Source organism: Haemaphysalis longicornis, unplaced genomic scaffold (assembly GCF_048455015.1).
Source record: "Haemaphysalis longicornis isolate Haplotype H1 unplaced genomic scaffold, Haemaphysalis longicornis Haplotype H1 scaffold_1, whole genome shotgun sequence".
Classification (NCBI taxonomy): domain Eukaryota; kingdom Metazoa; phylum Arthropoda; class Arachnida; order Ixodida; family Ixodidae; genus Haemaphysalis; species Haemaphysalis longicornis.
In genome coordinates, this window is record NW_027526203.1 from 317,112,736 (window position 1) to 317,124,976 (window position 12,241).

Genomic DNA, 12,241 nt, shown 5'->3' on the forward strand with positions numbered 1-12,241 from the left:
ACGGCATGTGCACACTAGAGCGATACCAGAAGAATGACTGCCAACGCATAGAGTCCTGAAGCCCTATTTTTGACTTTACCTGAGCGTCGCCATGTTTTCAAAAGCTTGTTCTGATTGGCCTTTAGGCTGCTGAAAGCCAATCAGAAACGACCTTTTTGGCGCTGTATTAATATGGCAGCGTATACAGAAGGCTATTTTACTATGTCCGTGAGGCTGTGGGCAAAGTCATTTTACATAAGGAAGAACGGGAAGGGCCCTTGCATTTGAGCTTCTAGCGGCAGAGAAGCCTCATGTCAAACTTAGTTACTCATTTTAGTAGTTTGTTATTAGTTATAGTTGACAACTCCTTTTATTTGATCCCTGAAAACTGGCACGACTGTGCCAGGCTTTGGTGCCACGACCCGTCGGGTTTGCAGGACCATCACTGGGGCTCTTCGATATACAGTCTCGGACTCACCGCGGACTCCCCGAGAAGCAGTCCAGCATTCGATTTTTCCATGTATCCCTATGGCTTCGGGGAATCCTCGGACTATCCGCGGACTATCCGCGGAGAGTCCGAGAGTGTAAATCGAAGAGCCCCACTGCCATCACCATCAAACGGCATGCTGGCGACGCCTGGCGATGCCGTCAATACCGTGCGCAGCGCGCGGAACGTTTGAACGTTGGCTGTACCCGCGTTCGAAAGGCCTGTTCGCTATTCTCATAACTTCAGAGTATCCCCTTTGTGTGCCTGCTTTCCATCAGTACTCCAACAAGGGGTTGGACGGCCTTGAAATGGAAGCGCGAGTGCGAGTTCTGCTGTGCGCAGTACTGCAGCCCGGCTGGTCTCTTGCTGCGGTGTAAGCTGCCTGATATGTCCGGTACCGAGAGCCAGGAGGACGTTTACACCCCCGCGAGCAACCACCACGTCCACGATGCTTTCGTCGGCATGTCGTCCTCCATGACGAACGTGCTCAGCGATCCCAGCGGCATGCCATTGAAGGTTGACGGGCTGCACGTTGACAGCGGCCGCATGGACGTCGTGATATTGGCACGGCCGCTGGATGAAAGGCGTAAGTGCGCTGTCATCCAGCGGCCGTGGTATTGTATTGCCTGTACGGGATACGGCCCGTTCGTCACATGGCGTTTCGTCATAGGCCGGTTCCTAATAGGCCGTTTGGTCACGTAGGATTATTCGTCATAGGCCGGTTCGACAAATGAGAAAGTTCGTCATAGGTGCTCAAAACAAATGTCCACGTGTTTTTTTTTTTTTTTTGAATGCATGTGGGTCTCACCAAAGTGATGGGTCGACTCAAAAGGGAGAAGCGAGGCACATGTTTTCTTTTTTTCTCTCTTTTCGGCCATACATCTGGGATAGTTCAGTGCTCGTCCTGTCTGGTTTTTTTTCTTTGTGGTCCTGTTTTAACGTGCTGTTTCCAAATAATCTCAATGCCAACTCGCCCAATTAACTCCTCATCCTGATGCAAGCAGTAGGGTGACCTGGGTTGATCAAGTATAGGTACGAGTTCAACAACACTAGACTGAAAGGTCAGGCAGGGACGTAGCCTAATGAAGTTCTTGGAAGACGGAACACAAAGAAGAACCTGCGCCCCCCTTTTTAATATTGCGGCCGGCTTGGGCACCCTCCATGAGAACAGGCCCACTTGTCACAGCCGGCTCGTCGTGGGAAAACTGGTCGAAGAGGCATATGGTTCTAAGTGGTTCGTAATGGGGAAAGTGGTAGCACCGACCTTCTCATTCATGGAAATTTCGTGTGGAAGTTTTATTTTGGGCGGATGTCGAGAAGGTGGGGAAGGGGGGGGGGGGGGGTGTTAGGTGCTTCAACTCTGATAATTCGTACTAGGTTGACCCTTTTGCAGTTCGTGGGTTGGCCTTTCCTTTTGCTTTTTTGCTGGTGGTGGTTGAAATTAATTTTTTGGTTTAACTTGCTGTCTCTTTCTTGTCTTACTTCTTCCAAAAGAAATGTGTCACACGGGTCGGGAAAGATATAGTACAAAACCTGTTAAATCCACATTGCTGAAAAAGGATTGTGAGAATCACGTGGTTTGTGAGAACAATGTGTGGAAATTGGTTATAATTACACTTTCTTACTGATTAACCATTACGGAAGATGTACAACCGATAGTGAAAGAACAATGTGTGAAAATTATAATTACACTTTCTTACTGATGAACCATTGCGGAAGATGTACAAACGATAATGAATGATGCCTTATCATCACTCACGTCTAAAAAAATTGGGCCCATCTCCCCACGAGGGGGGACTCGAGTAAATGCGTCGCGTAGGGGGTGGGTGTATTGCGTTAACGTTAGAGTTTGGGGGGTGGTGGTGGGCTGGTAGTGAATGTGTTAACTATTATTGCTTATTACTATTAATTATTATTATTTCTTTCATATATTAATTATTACTTTCGTGATTTTGCGACTCGAGTCCCCCCTCGTGGAGAGATGGGCCCAATTTTTCTTTTTTTGTGACGCAAGAAGTGAAGGCAAGGAAACCTCTGCAATCACTCCATGCGGCCCTGTATGTATATTTGTAAATAAAGTAACTGTTACAAAAAAGGGCTTATGGCCGAGTGGCCTTAGCACTAGGTGCATTGTTTTGCAATTCGCAAGTTCGGATTCCCGATATGTTTTTAAGTTGATTTATTTGTGTATGGGCAGTGTATTCTATACTGAATTCACCATTTTTGCGCTGTAACGTTCATTGGTCCACGAGCGAGTTCGCAGAAAGCGTGCAGACTGACACTGACGCGCTGGCGAGTTCTCGTTGGTGTGGTGTTGCCATAAGCACCGACTGCTTGCGGGCGCAGTTTCGAATCAGCCGACCCTTGGCCTGGTGCGAACGCTCCTCCTACGATACAGGCACGAGCCAAGCAAGCTCCAACGGTTGAGGAAAAGCGCATCGCATTTGAGCGTCTCCGGTGATGCGGAGGGTTTTCATCCGCTGCGTACGCGTTGTCTAGTGTTTGTTACGATTCCAAGCCGTTCTAGCTTATCTGACGCATTTTACAGCCGACAACACGGCAGAAGCGTGGTGTGCTGATTTCTGAGATATCGAGAATGCCCAGCCAACAATAACGTCGGATGCCAAAACATGTTGTTTGACAGAACCGATACCGGAACTTGTTCGAATTCTAACCTTGGACATCGTCCAATCACGTAGCACCTTGTATGGACGTCACTGGTTTAGTTGGTGCGGCCGCCGCAGACCGTTCCGATGATGGTAGTTTTTCTTCTTTCGGGCTTAATAAAACAAATACCGCCTTATCGACTGGATAGACGATGAAAAGTGTGTTTATTTGAACCAGTCTACGCAGTGCAAGCAAAAACAGGCACTTGACAAATTCCCTTCAGTGTCTATTTAAGCATTCTTGAAGACCCACGAATGGGTATTTCGTTTTTTCTTTCACTGGGTGCCCCGTCATTTTTGAAGAACACAACCTTTGCGGCAGCACACGGACGGTGGCTACGAATTTATATTTTCTCGCCTGATACATGAAAAGCGTAGGTCCCTGGGCCCCAACTCATGCCTTGTGACGGAAATAAAAGCATGCCGTACGCGTTGGAAGTCGATGGCCTGCGGAAGATGATGCATGCAGCGAACAATAGACGAGCGCAGGTGCATGTGGCTCCGCAAGTAGAGCGTTGACCGCTGAAGGCTGCCGTAGACACAAAGGGAGCACGAGTGAGGTAATAGTTTAGATAGCGTAAACGTACGCAAACGGGAGTCGTATGACACAAAACACAAAAAACTCCTATATGCACAGCTCTTTTTGCGTCCTGGTCCATTTTTGAGTTATTGAAATCCTACTGTACCCTACAAATATATCTCCGCCTATAATCTCAACAGTTGAGTATATACTGGGGAAAAAGAATCAAAAACTAGGTCACTGGCAGCTTCTCAGAGCTCAGACTTCAACGCCATTTCTGCTGCACGCACGCATAGTGAATGCGCTAGGTCATAGGTGTCATGCAAAATTGTCCATCAATTTCATCCCTGAATTTCAGTAAAAAAAATCAGAGCATATGTCAGGTTAGTCAAGTTGGAGTACATGCGACTAATGCCGTCATGTGCCTAGCACTAGGTGATATTGCAAGACGCGCTTCGAGGTCTAGGGCTCTTGAAGCATGAGCAAATTGAAACCGGTATATAGGCTCAAACGCAGTGACTACCAGCGATGGTTCTCTGTCACAATAACAAGTTCGAAGTGCCACGTCAAATGTCACAATAAGACTTACAATAACTAAAAAAAAAACATTGGCAGACATTACTGGCTTTTGACCAGATATTAATAGAGGAAGAATACTATAAGTGTAATATACAGGCTGTAGCTGTGTCATGTGGTAAGAAGAGCCCATACCCGAAGGGGGATTGGCCCCAGAAGAAGATGTTGTCAGAAAAGATGAAGAGAAAGAAGAATCAGCATACGGGATGGTGAGAAGGATTTTGAAGTGACCAATGGAGAAGAAACACAGGGTAATCGAAGAGGAGGAGGAGGTAGCTTGTTCAGCGAATGGGAGCCGCACACGATAGAATGCGAGGTGAAGAGGAAGAGAACAAAGTTGGAGTAGACAGAGTGGAACGGGTTCTTTGGAGGAACGGTGGGAAGTTCGGGCCGTGCCTGCACAACGCACCAGCGGCATCCCACCGTTTGGCAGCGGGCTGCCCGGAACCACCGATTACCAGCAGCTGCGCTCTGCTGGCCTCGCATCGCCGGCGACCCGTCGAGCCGTGCCCCACGACGCACCAGCGGCATCGCACCGTCTGGCAGCGGGCAGCTCCGGACCACCTACGACCAACAGCTTCGCCCTGCTGGCCTCCTGCTGAGCCGCGCTGCTCAGCGAAGCCGAGTCATCGCACAGCGGGCAGCTCCGGACCACGACGCACCAGCACGGGCCATCGCGACGTTCGGCGAAGTTGGGTGACGCGTAACCCAACCGACCCACTGGGCCACGTCATCGGCATCGCACCGTGGTACCGGCGGTAGGATTTGCTTGAATCTGACAGAGACCGTTAATGTATTATAGTAACTTTAGGAGTAGAGTGTTGGTAGTGTGAGGTCGTGCTTGTTTTTGCTGTTTAGTGTGATATATGTGTGTTCAGTCACTATGATTTCGTTCGTTTGAGTGGTTTTGTTATGTAAATATATTGTTGTTGCCATCAAATGAACCAACTTGAGCCTCATTTCTCGGCCGCGTGAGACGCGTGACAAGCTGGTATCATGAACCAAGATTTTTCATAAAAAATTACGAGGAAACATGGCACCCCTAATGATGTAGTGAGTTCCAAAGCATTAGAGTTTAATTGCTGTACTTGTTTTCTCATTATCATTATGATCCTTTTCTTTCTTCTCTTGGTTATTACGGCTGATTATACGGTTATTGCGGACATAAAGATTGAATGAAGTTATGGTTTAATGGCACAGCAACCTTTCGATTATAATGCGCCAAACACGAGGTGAAATGTATCAGTCGACTGAAAAAAATTTGTCAGGGTATTGTAAGGATTACAACCGTTGTTCGAAAAGCATTCAAAGCTGTAAGTATAGCTAGAACTGGTATATAAGGCCAGTGTTAAAAACATTAAAGAATGTTACTAAAATCCACCACTGGTTCGTCACCAAGATTTTTTTTTAATATAAGGAAGAAAGAAAGAAAAACACGCGCCCAGAGTGGGGACCGAACCCACGCCTTTCGATCGAAAGGCGTGGGTTCGGTCCACACTCTGGACGGGTGTTTTTCTTTCTTTCTTCCTTATATTCAAAAAAAAAATCTTAACTTCATTAACCGTAGGAAAAAATAGAGCCTAACCACACCCCTATGCCTCCTTTGGCGTTGTAGACTGCCGACCTATGTTTCTGTATTTCCTCAACGAGCCCCTCATTTCCTTACTATATATATATATATATATATATATATATATATATATATATATATATGTGTGTGATATGTGTGTGTGTGTGTGTGTGTGTGTGTGTGTGTGTGTGTGTGTGTGTTACGTGGTGGCAGGACAAAGTTCGTGAACCATGAGATGGGCGAACGATGTACAGTCATGTCTCGTTAATATGGATGCCTCCGTTCCCTAGTAAAATCGTCCATAATGTGAGTTGTCCATAATAACGAATCAAGGTCAAAAACACGGACATTAAGGAACACATGCTGAAGGCGTGTCACTTTTGAAATGGCAAATATTTCCTTTTTATGCTGACCGGAAAACTGTCTCCGTTTACGCTAAACAGCAGCCATTGCCTCCGCCGAACTGTCCAGAGAAGCGCAGAGCCTTGCCTTTTGTGCGCATCGAATATTGACACGAACTACAATCGTCCTATTACCTTGTCCTGCGCCTCACCATTTGCTGTTTCCGGCGTGTGCCGCACCGGGCGATCTTGTTTGATAGGAAAAGGCTGTCGCCCTGTCGTCACTACGCTAGAGTGTTGTTCGCTAATCACGAATGTTCCAAATCTAATACGATGGTACTGAATGGAACGGCGTTCCGAGATGGTACTGGAAGGAAGAACGTCCAGAAATAATTGCATGCTTCTGCTTTGTATGCTTTAGCCAGCAGTGTATTCCTGGTAATTACTGGGGCCTCTGGGGGTCACCAGTCATTTTTTAAATTTTTTATTTGTGGACTCGTGTCCATAATAACGAGACAAAAATGCCCGTATACAGCCGTTTCGACCCAGAAATAGCTGTCTATTGTCCAGACTGCGGGTTTCCATATTAACGAGGCAGAATTGCTTGGCGAGAGATCGGTTGCCGAAAATTTCGCCCATATTGCGGGGTGTCCATATAAACGGCGTCCATATTAACGAGACCTGACTGTATTTGCAGTATTTACAAGATGTCGGCCATTAGACAGAACCGGCGCTGGCTGCGCGCCTTCCCAGCTTCTTCTTCCTCGGACGTTGCACCACGTTTCGTTGTTCGCATCCTTGTCGTCGTCTTGTAACATAGCCCGGCCGTCGAGGGAGACCGTCCCGGTCGAGGCATTAGTAGGTGAGCGAGTGTAGTGAGCACGAACGATGAAATGATAATACACAATGAAGACGTCGTTGCCACCGTGGATTAGGATGAAGAGCTTGGTGAACACTGGCCCCGGAACAGCCATGCCCGCCGACGTGGTGAAGCAACGTCGGAAGCCATTGAGAAGACGCGCCGGCGAGCGGGGCAGGGCGACGGCATCGTCGTCTTGTCTGGTCGCGGCTTCTCAGGTCTCGGCTGATTTCGGCTCGTCATAGGCGGGGGAACGGGCTGGGGAACAGATGTCGTGATGGCTCACCGGGGCTGGGGCATGCCGACGCGGTCCAAAAGCCTGGAGAAAGTCACTTCAGGAGCCAAGACGGCGTGATGCTGGGGGGCGAGGATGAAGATGATCGTCCCGCACACTCCACCAAAAATTGTAAAAGAGATACTCGACGTTCATGTAGAAGGATGGGCTCGTTTATTCGTGAACGAGGCGACAACGCAGGAGGGGCGAGCCGAAACGACCAGCTTTTCGCGAGGCTCAGCTTGAACGAGAGCGTCCTCTTCGTCGGCATCCGGCGCATACCCACATACGGGGATTTGCCCGTTATGACTGATGCTGGTCACAATTACTCTTCCATGTGCGCTAATACATACTTGCTACAATATATATATATATATATATATATATATATATATATATATATATATATATATAGGAAGTGGACCTGGAGGAGCCCGAATGGGGAGCACAAAAATGAAATAGACTTCATATTATGCGATAACCCTGGCGTCGTGCAGGATGTGGAAGTGCTCGGAAGGGTAAGGTGTAGTGACCACCGTATGGTAAGATCTCGAACTAGGCTAGATTTGAGGAGAGACCGCAACAAGCTAGTACGAAAGAATCCGATAAATGAGCTAACAGTAAGACGTAAAGTAGAAGAATTCAGGATCGCGCTGCAGAACCGATATTCCGCCCTTAACGAGGAAGCCGAGCTTACGACACAGGAAGCCAGCGACAATCTTACACGCATTATCACGGAGTGTGCAGTAGAAGTCGGGGGAACTATGGCTAGACAGGATACTGGTAAACTTTCACAGGAGACGAAAGATCTAATCAGGAAACGGCAAACCATGAGAATCTCTACCGCAGCTGAAGGAATAGAACTAGCCGAGCTCTCGAAGCTAATCAATAGGCGTAAGACAGCTGACATACGGAAGTATAATATGGAGAGGATCGAATACGCTGTAAAGAACGGAGGTAGCCTGAAAGCTGTGAAGAGACGTCTTGGCGTGGGGAAAAATCAGATGTATGCACTTAAGGATAAGCAAGGCAATGTCATCACAAATAGGGATAAAATAGTCATAGTGGCCGAAGAGTTCTATAGGGATCTGTACAGTAGCCGGGACATACAGGATAATGCCGAACGAGACGGTAGTTCAGAGGAGATAGACATCCCACCAGTAAAGACTGAAGAAGTAAGGAAGGCTTTGAAAGAAATGAAAGGGGGCAAAGCACCTGGTGAGGATCAGATAACAGCAGACCTCTTGAAGGATGGCGGCGAAATTGTACTTGAAAAACTGGCAAACATGTATACGCAATGCCTAATGACCGCAATGGTACCGGAATCTTGGAAGAACGCGAACATCATCCTAATCCATAAGAAAGGCGACATGAAGGACTTGAAAAATTACAGGCCTATCAGCTTACTGTCAGTCGTCTACAAGGTATTTACCAAGGTAATCGCTAACCGAATCTCTGCAACTTTAGATTTCAGTCAACCTAAAGAACAAGCAGGGTTCCGTAAAGGTTATTCAACAATGGACCATATTCACACGATCAATCAGGCGATAGAGAAGTGCGCTGAGTATACTGAACCCCTATATATAGCCTTCATAGATTATGAGAAAGTATTTGACTCAGTCGAAACCCTAGCAGTCATTCAGGCATTACGGAACCAGGGGGTAGATGAGCATTATGTAAGAATACTAGAGGATATCTATAATGGGTCTACAGCTACCATCATCCTCCATAGGGAGAGCAGTAAAATACCTATAAGGAAGGGTGTCAGACAAGGAGACACAATCTCTCCAATGTTATTCACAGCATGCTTACAAGAAGTATTCAGAACACTGGATTTGGAACAGGTGGGAGTAAGGGTTAATGGAGAATACCTCAGTAACCTCAGATTTGCTGAACTCGGGGGACGAAGTGCAAAGCATGCTTTCCGCACTGGACAAACAGAGTAGAACCGTGGGCCTGAAAATTAATATGCAGAAAACTAAAGTAATGATCAATAACCTCGGGACAGCACAGCAGTTTAAGATAGGTGGCGAGGCAGTGGAAGTGGTAAGCGAATATATCTACTTAGGCCAAGTTGTGACCCCAGATCCCAACCATGAGGCAGAGATAATTAGAAGGATCAGAATGGGGTGGGGTGCATATGGCAGGCATTCTCAGATAATGAATAGCAGCCTACCATTGTCGCTGAAGAAGAAAGTGTATGACAGCTGCATCTTACCGGTACTCACCCTACGGGGCAGCAACTTGGAGGCTCACTAAGAGGGTTCAACTTAAATTGAGAACGACTCAGCGGGCAATGGAGCGAAAAATGATAGGTGTAACATTAAGGGACAAGAAGAGAGCGGAGTGGGTCAGGGAGCAAACTGGTGTTAAAGACATATTAGTAGAAATTAAGAAGAAGAAATGGACGTGGGCAGGGCATGTAATGCGAAGGCAAGATAACCGCTGGTCATTAAGGTTAACAGAGTGGATCCCTAGAGAAGGCAAGCGTTGTAGGGGGTGGCTAATTGGAGAATAATGGGAGAGGCCTTTGCCCTGCAGTTGGCGTAGATAGGCTGGTGATGATGATGATGATATATATATATATATATATATACAGTGAATGCTCGTTAATTCGAACTTCCGGTTAATTCGAACTATGATCCACTGGTTTCCATCGCTCCTCGCAGAAGAAGTCGGCCCAGAGTGATTACAGTGTATTGCAAATCCAAACCAAACCAAATTTACTACAGGTGTAAAACAACGAAATAGCAAAACAACAACGTGCGCGCGCGCTACGCTCCTGCAACAGCTTATTCCGTTTCTACAAAGGGCGCCGCGTCACCGGCCCCAGTGCTCCGCCGCATGCCATTAGTATTTACGAAACATTATTTACGAAATCACCTGCCACAAACGTGTAGTAGCGCCTAATTGACGATAACGAGTCCAGAGGGGGCTTCTTTGAGTTCTACCCGCGCAGTGTGGCGTGATTTCGATTCATTGTAATGCCCTCCCGCTAATTCGAACTCCGCTTCGCTTAATTCGAAAAATTTTATGGTTCCCTTCGAGTTCGAATTAACCAGCTATATATATATATATATATATATATATATATATAATCAACAGAGTTAACAGCTCACCAAATATTCTCTGTTCGAAGAGAACTGGTTTATACCGTAAAAGCTGCAGAGGTAGGGGCATGCGATTAGTCCATGCTGACCTAGTAGCATTCTTCAATGGTGTGACTTGCAGGACATGAAGCTCCGTACTAATAAATCCAAAGCAAGACAAGTAAAGCTTCTTGTATTGTTTTACGGTATCCAAAATATTTCTGAATAATTGCTGTTTATAGTCTAACTTTCCACCGGTGCCTCGGTGAAAACTCAACTGAGCATGCCTTAGAATGTTTTTTCCTATCTCCTTATTGTTTCTATTCTCTGCTAACTCACATCCCCAGCAAGGGAATGTTTGGTGAGTTCAGGGCCCAAAAAGTTCTTTGCCGATATTCACGGTTGAAATTTACAAAAGCGTTGCATCTTTTCAGTATTTGCCAACGATTGCTAACAGGCCGCTGAACTATACCTCTTTAAACGTTGAAATAATTCTTCCTCACAGCAAACAGTATTCCGTTGTTTTATAAGGCGAAACCATTAGATCTCTATGTTTACTTGAACGTGTTGTGGAATACAGAAAATCGTTTTGCGGTACAAAAATGGGAGCGCGAGCCGGACAGCGGACACAGGGAACGGGAAACAGCAGCGTGGGAAGAAGGTTCTGAGGAAAGGCGACGGCGCAGACGCCGGGAAAGAAAAAAATGGCCGCGTATCTGCTCGCTTCGCCGAAAATGTGGTCAAAAGTTAGTCTCCTGCCGTCCCTGCCACGTAACTGCTTCTCCTCTTTCTCCCGCGCCCTTATCACGCTGATCCCCTACTGTCTGGGTCCTCCCGTGATAAACGCGATGTGGAGGTTTGCTAAATTCAATTAAATTTTCCCGCGTTCACACTGCTACCGCGGAAACTGTTGAGAGCTTTTGTTACTGTTCCGAACTACGAGCCCAAGGCTTAAGTGCGTGCCCTTTATGTACTTTTGGTGAAAATATTGTGTTTAACGCATTCTTTTTTTTTGTCTGCTGTCGCAAAAATTACGCCCACGTCTATTTTCAATTCAACGAACGCTGCTGTTATGAGTTATGTAATAATGTTATTCCTCAAATAGCTCTGTTTTCTTTTTGCTGAATAATGTTGCTACCAGATTTAGTAGTTTGGAAGTTTTTTTGCTTATATAATCGTCTGGTTCAAGAGTTGTGCTACCAACAGCTGTGCTACCATATTTAGTAGTTCGGAAATTTTTTTGCTTATATAATCGTCTGGTTCAAGAGTTGTGCTACCAACAGCTGTGCTACCATATTTAGTAGTTCGGAAAATTTTTTGCTTATATAATCGTCTGGTTCAAGAGTTGTGCTACCAACAGCTGTGCTACCATATTTAGTAGTTCGGAAATTTTTTTGCTTATATAATCGTCTGGTTCAAGAGTTGTGCTACCAACAGCTGTGCTACCATATTTAGTAGTTAATTTTTTTGCTTATATAATCGTCTGGTTCAAGAGTTGTGCTACCAACAGCTGTGCTACCATATTTAGTAGTTTGGAAATTTTTTTGCTTATATAATCGTCTCGTTCAAGAGTTCTTTTCTTTTCGCCGGAAGGCTGAATCAAGGGACAGACAGACAGGCATATAGACCAAAATTTTCGGGTTGAAGTAGCCCAAGAAAGACTATTATCCCCTTCAAAACATCACCGCCGGAGTAGGCTAGGCCGCTGCCGCGCATGGGATACGAGGCGTCTTGAGAGGGGAAGGTATCGACGGGGGCAAACAGGAGGCTCCTGGCGATGGCGAGCGAGCGGAACGAGTTTGGGAGGTTGCTGTCCCGGGGGCTAAGCAAGGGGTGGCGGGCGCGGCCGCGAAGTTCAGCAGGAAGTTCAACAGCGGATT